At 30.2% G+C, this 9,996-nt stretch overlaps 1 pseudogene; it reads right to left on the minus strand.

Moving 5' to 3' along the window:
- Positions 1 to 913: 913 nt before the first annotated feature.
- On the minus strand, positions 914 to 4,514 carry LOC131173993 (receptor-like protein EIX1; annotated as a pseudogene).
- Between the last annotated feature and the right edge of the window lie 5,482 nt (positions 4,515 to 9,996).

Below are 9,996 nucleotides of genomic sequence, written 5' to 3' on the forward strand. Positions count from 1 at the left end.
AGTAATGATTACATTAAAAAAAAAAATGGAAGTTCCATTAGGGAGGCATTCCATGTCATTATGAAGGGATGAATGTGAGAAACAGGCCAGCAATGGGTTATAGCAGAATTATGTGAGACTGCCATGGTTAGGAGACAGTGGTTACGGCCCCTTTGTTCATCACTTGGTTCACATTTCTGGGTGGGGAAAATTCAAAAACCAAGCTCAGTTGAAAGTGCAGGGTGGCGTGGGCTTTTGTTTTTGGCAGTAGATAGTTAGAAATTTTGGTGAATATATATTTTTTTTTGTTAGATAAATTTTAGTCAATAAATTGAGTCTTTAGCTTTCAATTCTTGGCTCCCATTTTTCAACAAAACTAACAAGTAATAACAACACTGTCTTCTTGCAGTATAAAATTATCAAGCAGATCCTAAATTGAAAAATGATGAAATATTTTGTATGATACTGAAGAGCTATTTATTGAGTATAAGAACATTCTCTATAGGAAAAGGTGCAACAGAAACCCATTACATGCTACAAAACTTGTAGACCTTTACTAAACTGAATAAATTTAACTGATTTGTTACATAATTCTTCATTACAAAAAGCAACCAACCGATAAATTCAACAACTTGGAGGAAGATGCTTGGAGGAAGTGATGACACTTCTCAACTCATTTCATTGGAGGATGGCTAGAGCAAGCCTTCACATGTTAGAAATTTGCAATATTTGTATATTTTTGTATGTATTGTTGATGAGGTAAATAGTTTTTATCATTATTAATTATTTTTTTAGTTAATTATTTTTGCTTAAATTTACACGACAATCAGAAAACCGCACACGAAGCCTTCACAACAGTGGGACTTTTCATTTTTCATTAAACTCAATTCAAAATTATAGAGTAATTACATAACTATATAAAAATATTGTCACAAACAAACATAAAGCTAAACTCATACTTAGTCATGTAGACGTGCACACCCATCCCATATATATTTGTTTTGGACAAAACTCTATAAACCATGAACTTTCACAAATCTAACAACATTTACATAATACCACACCATAAATTTGTCCCACAAATTATCTAGAAAATTGAAATATGAATGCCTTCATCTTCTATTAAACACTAAAGGATCCATCACTGCTCAAAATCCCACCACAAATCCTGGTGCAATGCTCACATAGAAATAGAACCAAGCAAATGATTCAGATCCTTTGTCATCTTCTCCTCTTTCTATCCCGATAGGAGGCATAGCACCAACAACATTGCAGTTCTTGATGAGTGGACGCCCACAAAGTTTGTTGCCACTGAAACTAGATGGATCAAAGCCTTGCAATTGAGTGCCCGAAAGTATCATTCCTGATAACTTATTGTTGGATAAATTCAATTTACTCAAAAATGTCAAGCTTGACATATTTGGAGGAATTTTTCCAAAAAGTTGATTCTGAGAGAAATCAAGAGATTTTAGTGCTTTCATATTTCCTATTTCCTCTGGAATTCTTCCACTCAAAAGATTATGTGACAAATTCAATGAATGCAATGCTTTAAGCTTTGTTATTTCTTCAGGAATAACTCCTGATAATTTATTATTTGAGAGGTTCATACTTCTCACGAAATTAAGATTGGTGGAATATTCAATCATTTCTCCCTTTGTCATAATTGAGGAACTATAAGAAAACACCAAATCAATCAAATAAAGGAGAATCCGACCTTGCTCTCCCATACCAACATAACTTTCATTTACCATTGCACTGAAGTTATTGATACATGTTGGTATGGTACCATTGAGGTTGTTATTAGCAAGATCCAAGATTTGCAAATAAGTCATGCGGCAAAGCTCTATAGGCACGTGACCATGAAATTGGTTCCCACGAAGATTAAGAATAACCATCTGTGAATAATTTTGATTCTCCAGCCATGTTGAAATATTTCCCTCCAATCTATTTTCATCCAATTAAAGTACCGTCAATGCTTCGCAATTTTCAAGTGACAATGGTATTTCACCAAAGAGAGTATTGTTGCGAAGGTTTAAGAATTGAAGGTCACTTAAATCCCCAATGGAACTAGGAATTTTTCCACTGAAATAGTTGTCATTTAATTTTAAAACTTCTAAATATTTCCAATTCATCCAACAATCAGGTATCTCTCCGGATAGATGATTTTTCCAAAGTTAAGCAGCATAGTGATCACATCATGCGTTCTATGACCTAGAAAGCTGAATACTGATCCAGAGAGTAAATTATCGGAAAGATCTATCCAACAGGAAGAGACATTAGGCAATGGACTATTGAATTTATTTGAACTCAAGTCGATGAAGGAATAAAAATAATTGGTGGAGGACAAATAGGGAATCTTGCCATGCAATTGGTTATGAGATAAATTAAGATTAGAAAGTCTTAAAGACCAGTCACTGAACCAAACAGGAAGGGTACTTGAAATTTTTGAGTTTGACAAGTCTAGAAAGCCCAACTCCTTCAGTGAACGGAGCCATCTGGGAAGTTGAGGTCCAACATCCCAAGATCTCAAAGATATGCTTTCAACAAGTTGAAAAGGTGGAATCCAATGAGGATTGACTCTTAAAATCAGTTGGTTATGAGAGGCATCAAAATATCTCAGATTTGTAAGGTTTGCAAAGTGAATTTCGGAAACTTCACCCTCTAATGAATTATAAGAAATATCTACACATACTAAATTTTCAAGGGCTCCAAAACCTGTGGGGAGACTTCCATTTAGTTTGTTGACGGAAAGGTACAGATATGCCAAGAAAGTCAACACACCCAAAATGGGCGGAATTTGATGAGCAATCGAATTACGTGAAAGATCGAGAGAATCCAGATTTTTGAATTGTCCAAGAAGATTATTTAAATGACCTGATAACTGACAATTAGATAAAGACAACACCTCTATCCCATTTGAAACACAACCTGAGAGAAATTCAAATACCTCATTTATCTCTTGGCTTAAATTGGTGCCTGACAAATCGAGTGACCTCAACTTGCAAAAATTTTTGAATGATGCCGGAATTCTTCCTTCAAGTTCATTGAATGACAAGTCAAGGTTGTTGAGGAAAGTCAAGCTTCCAATGGCACTTGGAATTCCGCCTTCAAGTTCATTGAATGACAAGTCAAGTTTGTTGAGGGAAGTCAAGTTTCCAATTGTACTTGGAATTGCTCCTTCAAGTTTGTTGTCTGAAAAGTAGAGGTTGTTGAGGGAAGTCAAGTTTCCAGTGGCAATTGGAATTGCTCCTTGAAAATTGCTGGATGACAAGTCGAGACTGTTGAGGGAGGCAAAATTTCCAGTTGTACTTGGAATTGCTCCTTCAAGTTTGTTGTCTGAAAAGTAGAGGTTGTTGAGGGAAGTCAAGTTTCCAGTGGCAATTGGAATTGCTCCTTGAAAATTGCTGGATGACAAGTCGAGACTGTTGAGGGAGGCAAAATTTCCAATTTCACTTGGAATTCCATCTAGCAACTCAAAATTATGGGAAAGGCGAAGAAGCTCAAGCTGGGGAAGACCATGTAACCAAAAGGCCATGGAAGAATTAAAATAATTATCAGACAAATCAAGCTCTCTAAGTGAAGTTATATTTTGAAGTTGAACGGGGATTGGTCCAAAAAAATTATTAGATGAAAGATCAAGAGAATTCAAAGTTGGAGTGTGAAAAATCCAACTGGACACAGAAGATTCACCAAAACTATTTCCTGGCAAATCAAGGATGGCAAGTGATGAAAAGTTGATGTTGGAAGGAACCTTATGACTTGGTGAATAGTATGACAAGTGTAACTCTACCAGAGAGGGGAGTTTGTTCATCGCATCCAACCAATCCAAGGCGTTACTAAGATTCACAGAACGCAAGTCAAGGAATTCTAATGATGAGAGACTAGAGAGCCAATCTAAATTCTCAACATATATCTCATAATAATAATAATAACCATCACCTTCGAGATTTAGACATTGCAAATTTGAAAGATTTCCGAGTTGATGAGGAATCATTCCTCCAAATCCTGCTCCGGAGAAGTTAAGGTATCTTAAACTCTTCATAGAGCCAAGGAATTTGGGAATGTGAATTCCTTCAAAATTATTGTTGCTTAGGTCTAGACACTTCAAATGCTTCAAGTTGAGTAAAGACTGACTAATCTTACCTCTGAATGTCGAACTCTTCCAATATTCGTAATAGTAACCAGTGGCATTAGAGGCATAATACTCTTCCTCAGAAAGAGTTCTGAGATGGAGCTCAAGAACATGGCTGGTGAGATTATCACAGATGACTCCACGCCATCCACAGCAATCCGCATCACGATCCCAAGAAGAAAGCCGGTTAGAAGGATCTTTAAGGCCAAGCTTGAACTGTAAAAGAGCTTCTCTCTCACTTTCAATACAGCCAGCATTAAAGCTTCCATGACAAAGGCTAAGACTAAAAACAGTTGCTGCAAAGAGAAACCAAGGGAAGGCAAGTGTTAAAGAAGTAGCACTCATTGGTATTTTCATAAGCATTCACTACTAGAGGTAAAACTATGGAGGAATACACCAAAGAATCTCACAATGGAGTCCTATTTATAATGGCTTTCATGCTTGATCACCACGAACACACTGAGATGTAAATGGGAAGTTTCCATTGATTTTCCTACTAATTTGTTTGTTTTGTGTAGATAATTCTAAATTATTAAATGTAGACAATCAAATATCATTTTTTTAAGCCAATCAAAATAAATTTATATTGAAAATTGGGTTAGTTAAAAGTCTGTTCGACATATCTAATGGCTTCATTTGATTACCACTCTGCGTAGATGTTACACTCATTTCATATAGGCATTTTAGGGTAGTTTTGCATCCATTTTGCCCTCATATCTTAGTGTATTTTATGTTTTTAGCTTTATTTTATCTTATTTGTTAATTTTAGATACTTTATATTTGATTTTTGTAATTTTGTTGTTTTTTATAGGATTTTGTGGCAAATCGAAGGTCAATGAGTGAAATAGGAAGTGATTTGAAGAGATTTGAAGTTTTTTAAGCATGGACGAAAGTTGAAGAAATTAAGCCTTTGAAAGAGCAAACTAACCGAAATTTGCTTGAGACTTTGCTTAAGATCATGCTTAGGGTAAAGCGGCAGTACTTAAGGTGCAGCACAGGTCAAGCGTGAGCAGAAAAGTCTATTTTACTCTAAGTCTGCCGAGATTTCTTTGAAGGTCCGCAACCTTAAGCGCAGTGTGACCAGAGGTGAAATTTGCTAAGAAGTCGCTTAGGGTTAAGCCAACCTAAACAGATCGCCTAACGTGAATAGTGTCACGACTTGGATAATTTTACACCTCATTTCTTATCCACTCCTTGGCTCTTATTTACTTTTAGGGCAACTTTTTGATACCATATAAATTCATCATTTCCTAGCTTTTGCAAAAGGAGAACAAGGGGGAAACGGGAAGAAACAAAGAAAAGAAAAAAAAAAGAACGCAAGAAAGAATAAGAAGGAGAAGGAGCACGCCATTTCTGCTGGAGAGCTGCTGCCAGTCCACCTGCAGTCTTTCAGAGTTTTGGGCTCTCCTTCCCCTGGGTTTTTCTATTTCTTAGTCTATTTTTATGTTTCTTTTGCTAGTTTTATCATTTCCTCTTGTAAATTTTATGATGATAGAATAGTTTTTCTAAGATTTCAAAGTTGGGTTGCACTATTTTGAATCTATTTGTGAATTTGGATTGGGTTTTATCTAGATTTATATAAATATGAGTTTTGATTCTTTTCCTTGTGTGCTTTATGACTTACCTAATGTTGGATCCCATTGGGTCTAGTTTTTAATCTTTGATTGAAGGATCGAAAGGTGAAAATCATTGATAGATAACAAGGATTAGAACTTGAAATCCCCTAGATTTAGAAATAAACTAGGGTTTTAAGAGGATTCATTGATTGATTACAAAACTTAATGGGTTTTAAGTTAATCAAATATAGTACGAAAGTAGGTTTGGTTTTCTTAAAATACTCTTTGGTTTGCTTGAAAAAGATATCAAAGCATTTTAGAATCAACCACCTTCAAACTCTATTTTCTTTTAAAATTGGATGACCCAAGACAAATCCCAATAGACTTAATTCATAAACCCCAACTTTGGAATCAATTTTACTATTAATTAGTCTTTGTTTTTGCTTGCCCATTATTAATTTAGTTAATTTTTACTTAGATTAACACTTTATTTACATTACCCATTACCTATTTTCTTTATTTTCTACTTAAATTGCTGCATTTAGTAAAATTAGTTTTTACAAATTGTCATTAGTCTAAATAATCGAAATAACCATAGTCTAGTACTCAAACACAATTCCTCGTGGGAACGATACTTTACTTATCACTCTATTACTTGATACGACCCGTATACTTGCGGATTTGCCCCATCAGTAGAAGGTCTCCATTGTATAATAATTAATCAATTTATAAATTTTCTAAAAAAAAGTTGACACTTAGAATTTTTATTTTTAATATTTCCACATGAATTTCAAACATAACACAATTTTAAAAGTATTTTAATTTTTTTTCCAAAATAATAAAGTCTACTTCTCGTACTATTTTTAAAAGATAACATATTAATTAATTATAACAATAATCAAAATGATTATTTTAAAACTCCGCAGATTGATCAACTGAAATTGATAAGAAATTTCATTTGTCAATGAAGAAAAATCCAATACATACTGAAATATTAATTTGGATTTAGATTTGACAACTTAGCGTGTAATTTGGATTTGGAGAGCTCATGTTCTATACTTAGAATTATTATGAGGAGAAAAAAGAGTAATTAAATTTTATTTTTTTCTTAAATTTAATTTATTATAATAAAATCATTAAATTTTAATTTGAGTTACAAAAAGTCACCATAACTTATTAATTAAATCACTTTTTTAGTTATCATATTAACTAAATAGAGTGTAATTTTTAATTATTGTGTCTCAACTTTAATGTATTGTAATAAAATTAATTAACTTTAATATGAATTAAAAATCTAACTCAATCACTCACCGTTTTAGAGACAACTCCAATATTAAAGCTAATTGGTGTATTAATTATTTTTTTAATCATTAATATTAATTGTACATATTTTTACATTTTCTACTATATATCAAGTGGTAACAAGTATATAAATTTATCCAGTTTTTTAAGCTATTTTTTTTATCAGTCCATGCTTTGATTTGTGATTAATATGTATAAACTAATTAAAATTTTTATCATTTTTAGCATTATTAATTTATTAGTATAGTTATTAAATTGTTTTTTTTTGTCTAATGAGATTTAAGTATAATTAATTCTAAAATTATATTGATTTGATTTATAATTTAAATATAATGCCTTTATTATTATTATTATTATTATTATTATTATTATTATTATTAACTTACTTTATCTATTTCATAATTAAATTGCATTTCATAAAAATATTTTTAAAAAATATCGTTTTATTATTTTAGTGTTTTTATAAATAAATATGTGAAATTTAATTTTAAATTAATTTTTAATTCTCTCTAACTAATATATTTTAAAAAATATTATTTTAATAATAATTTCACCAATAATGCTAAATTATTCAAGTTAAAGTCTTTACTCCTTTCCTTACACCAAGTAAATGGTTATAAAGTCAAGTCTTTCTAATACGATAAAATGAAAGAGCGAAATGGCTAATTTATTATCATATATCAAATGGCTAATTTAAAATTATGTGGTTTCTTAAGCAATCTTTTTATCTCGCCATGCTTTGATTTTATGGTTTATCTAAATTAATTAAAATTTATATCATTTTTAGCATTATTGTTAGCATAGTTGTCATAATTTTATTCTTTTTCTGATGAAAATTCAGTATAATTATATTAATTTGATATATAATTTAAATCTAATATGTTATTATTATTATTAACTTACTTTATCTATTTCATAATTAAATTGAGTTTCATAAAAATAATTTAAAAATATTATTTTATTATTTTAGTATTTTTATAAATAAACATGTGAAATTTAATTTTAAATTAATTTTTAATTTTCTCTAACTAATATATTTTAAAAAATATTATTTTAATAGTAACTCCAACAATAATGCTAAATTATCCAAGTTAAAGTCTTTACTCCTCACGCCAAGTGAATGGTTATAAACTCAATTCTTTCTAATGCTACAAAATAAAAAAGCAAAAAACCAGTGAAAATGGCAGAATCAATTCTTCCCGATGAAAAAAAAAAAAAAAACCAAGTAAATGAAATAAATGATAAAAAACAAAGGCTCGGTTCAAAACAGTTTCTCTCTCACTTTTGATGCTAAAGCTATCCTTAATTCAAATTGCCTGTTGAAGAAGACCTTGCTTATCGAATCCTATTTTAGAATGCAATGCATGGAAATATCCTTGATGGTAACTTGTGAAAATTTACAAGTAGGGTCAACTTGTTTCATTTTTTAACCTCTTTCATCAGCATTAAAAAAAAAAAAAAAAAAAGAAATCAACTTGTGAAAATTTATGAATATTGTCAATTTGTTTGATGGGCACTTGTGGAATTTTAGAGGCACCTCAATTTGTTAGCATTTAATGTTTTAATCCCAATCAAATAGCTAATCCAATAACTATTTTACTAAACACTTATACTTTAAATCACTATATAAATTGTTAATCACTAATTACTGATATCTAATAGCTAACAGCTAGTAAAACAATGTATAACTACTTAAAATAAAGGGACTAAATAAAAGTTTAATCAGTATTAACTAATTGAATAATTAATGAAGGGACTAAATAGTTTAACAGAAGTAAAATACAGACACTAAATATGTTTTTCAAAATATAGAGATTAAGTATTAATTTTATTAAAATATAAGGACTAAATAATAATTTAACATAAGAAAATTCATTTGTCAAAAGAAGGGAAATGGTATTGTAAACCGTGTGGGTCCCACAAAGAAAATTGAATACATACTGAAGTATTAGAGGGGCAAAGAAAATAAATGTTAGAAAGCGTGTAATTTGGAGAGCTCATGTTATAGACTTAGAATTATTGTTGGGAGAAAATAAGAGTAATTAAAATTTTTTTTCTTCATTTTAATTTATTACAATAAAATCATTAAATTTTAATTAAAATTACAAAAAATCACTATAACTATTAAATCGGTTTTTCAGTTGTCATATTAACTAGATAGTGTGCAATTTTTAACTGTTGTCTCTCAACTTTAATGTGTTATAATAAAATTATTTAACTTTAATATGTATTAAAAATATAACTCAAATCACACATTGTTTTAGAGACAACTCCAATTAGGGGTGTGCAAAAGGTCGATTCGGTTTCGAACTTAATCGAACCGATAAAACTGAAAACCGAAAATAAAAAATATTAAAAATCGAATCAAACCGATTAATAAGAGAAAACCGAACCGAACTAAACCGATAAATATCGGTTCGGTTTGGTTTTAAACCGATCAAACTGAATTTTTTAAAATTTCATATTTTCAACATTAAATCTAAATAATAAAAACATAAAAACAAAAAAAAAAAATTATAAATCAAAACTCAAAAATTTTAGGGTTCTGTTCGGTTTTCTTTGATTTCCTTTATATATATATATATATATATATATATATATATATATATTAATAATTTCGGATCGGTTCGATTCGGCTCGATTTTTTTTTTTTTTTTTTAAATAACTGAACCGAAGCGATTAACCGAAATTATCAAAAATTATAAATCGAACCGAACCGATTGAACCGAAATCTGCTCTCCCCTAACTCAAATACTAAAGCTCAATGGTGAATTAATTATTTTTTTAATCTTTAGTATTAATTGTGCATGTTTTTATATTTTCTATTATATATCTAGTGGTAACAGGTATATATACTATATGTTATTATATATCAAATGGCTAATATAAAATTATCTGGTTTTTTAATTTTTTTTTTCATCTGTCCATGCTTTGATTTGTGATTAATATGTATAAATAATTAAAATTTATATCATTTTTAGCATTATTAATTTATTAGTATAGTTATCAAATTGATTTTTTTTCTAG

The sequence above is a fragment of the Hevea brasiliensis genome, chromosome 15, assembly GCF_030052815.1.
Source record: "Hevea brasiliensis isolate MT/VB/25A 57/8 chromosome 15, ASM3005281v1, whole genome shotgun sequence".
Lineage (NCBI taxonomy): Eukaryota > Viridiplantae > Streptophyta > Magnoliopsida > Malpighiales > Euphorbiaceae > Hevea > Hevea brasiliensis.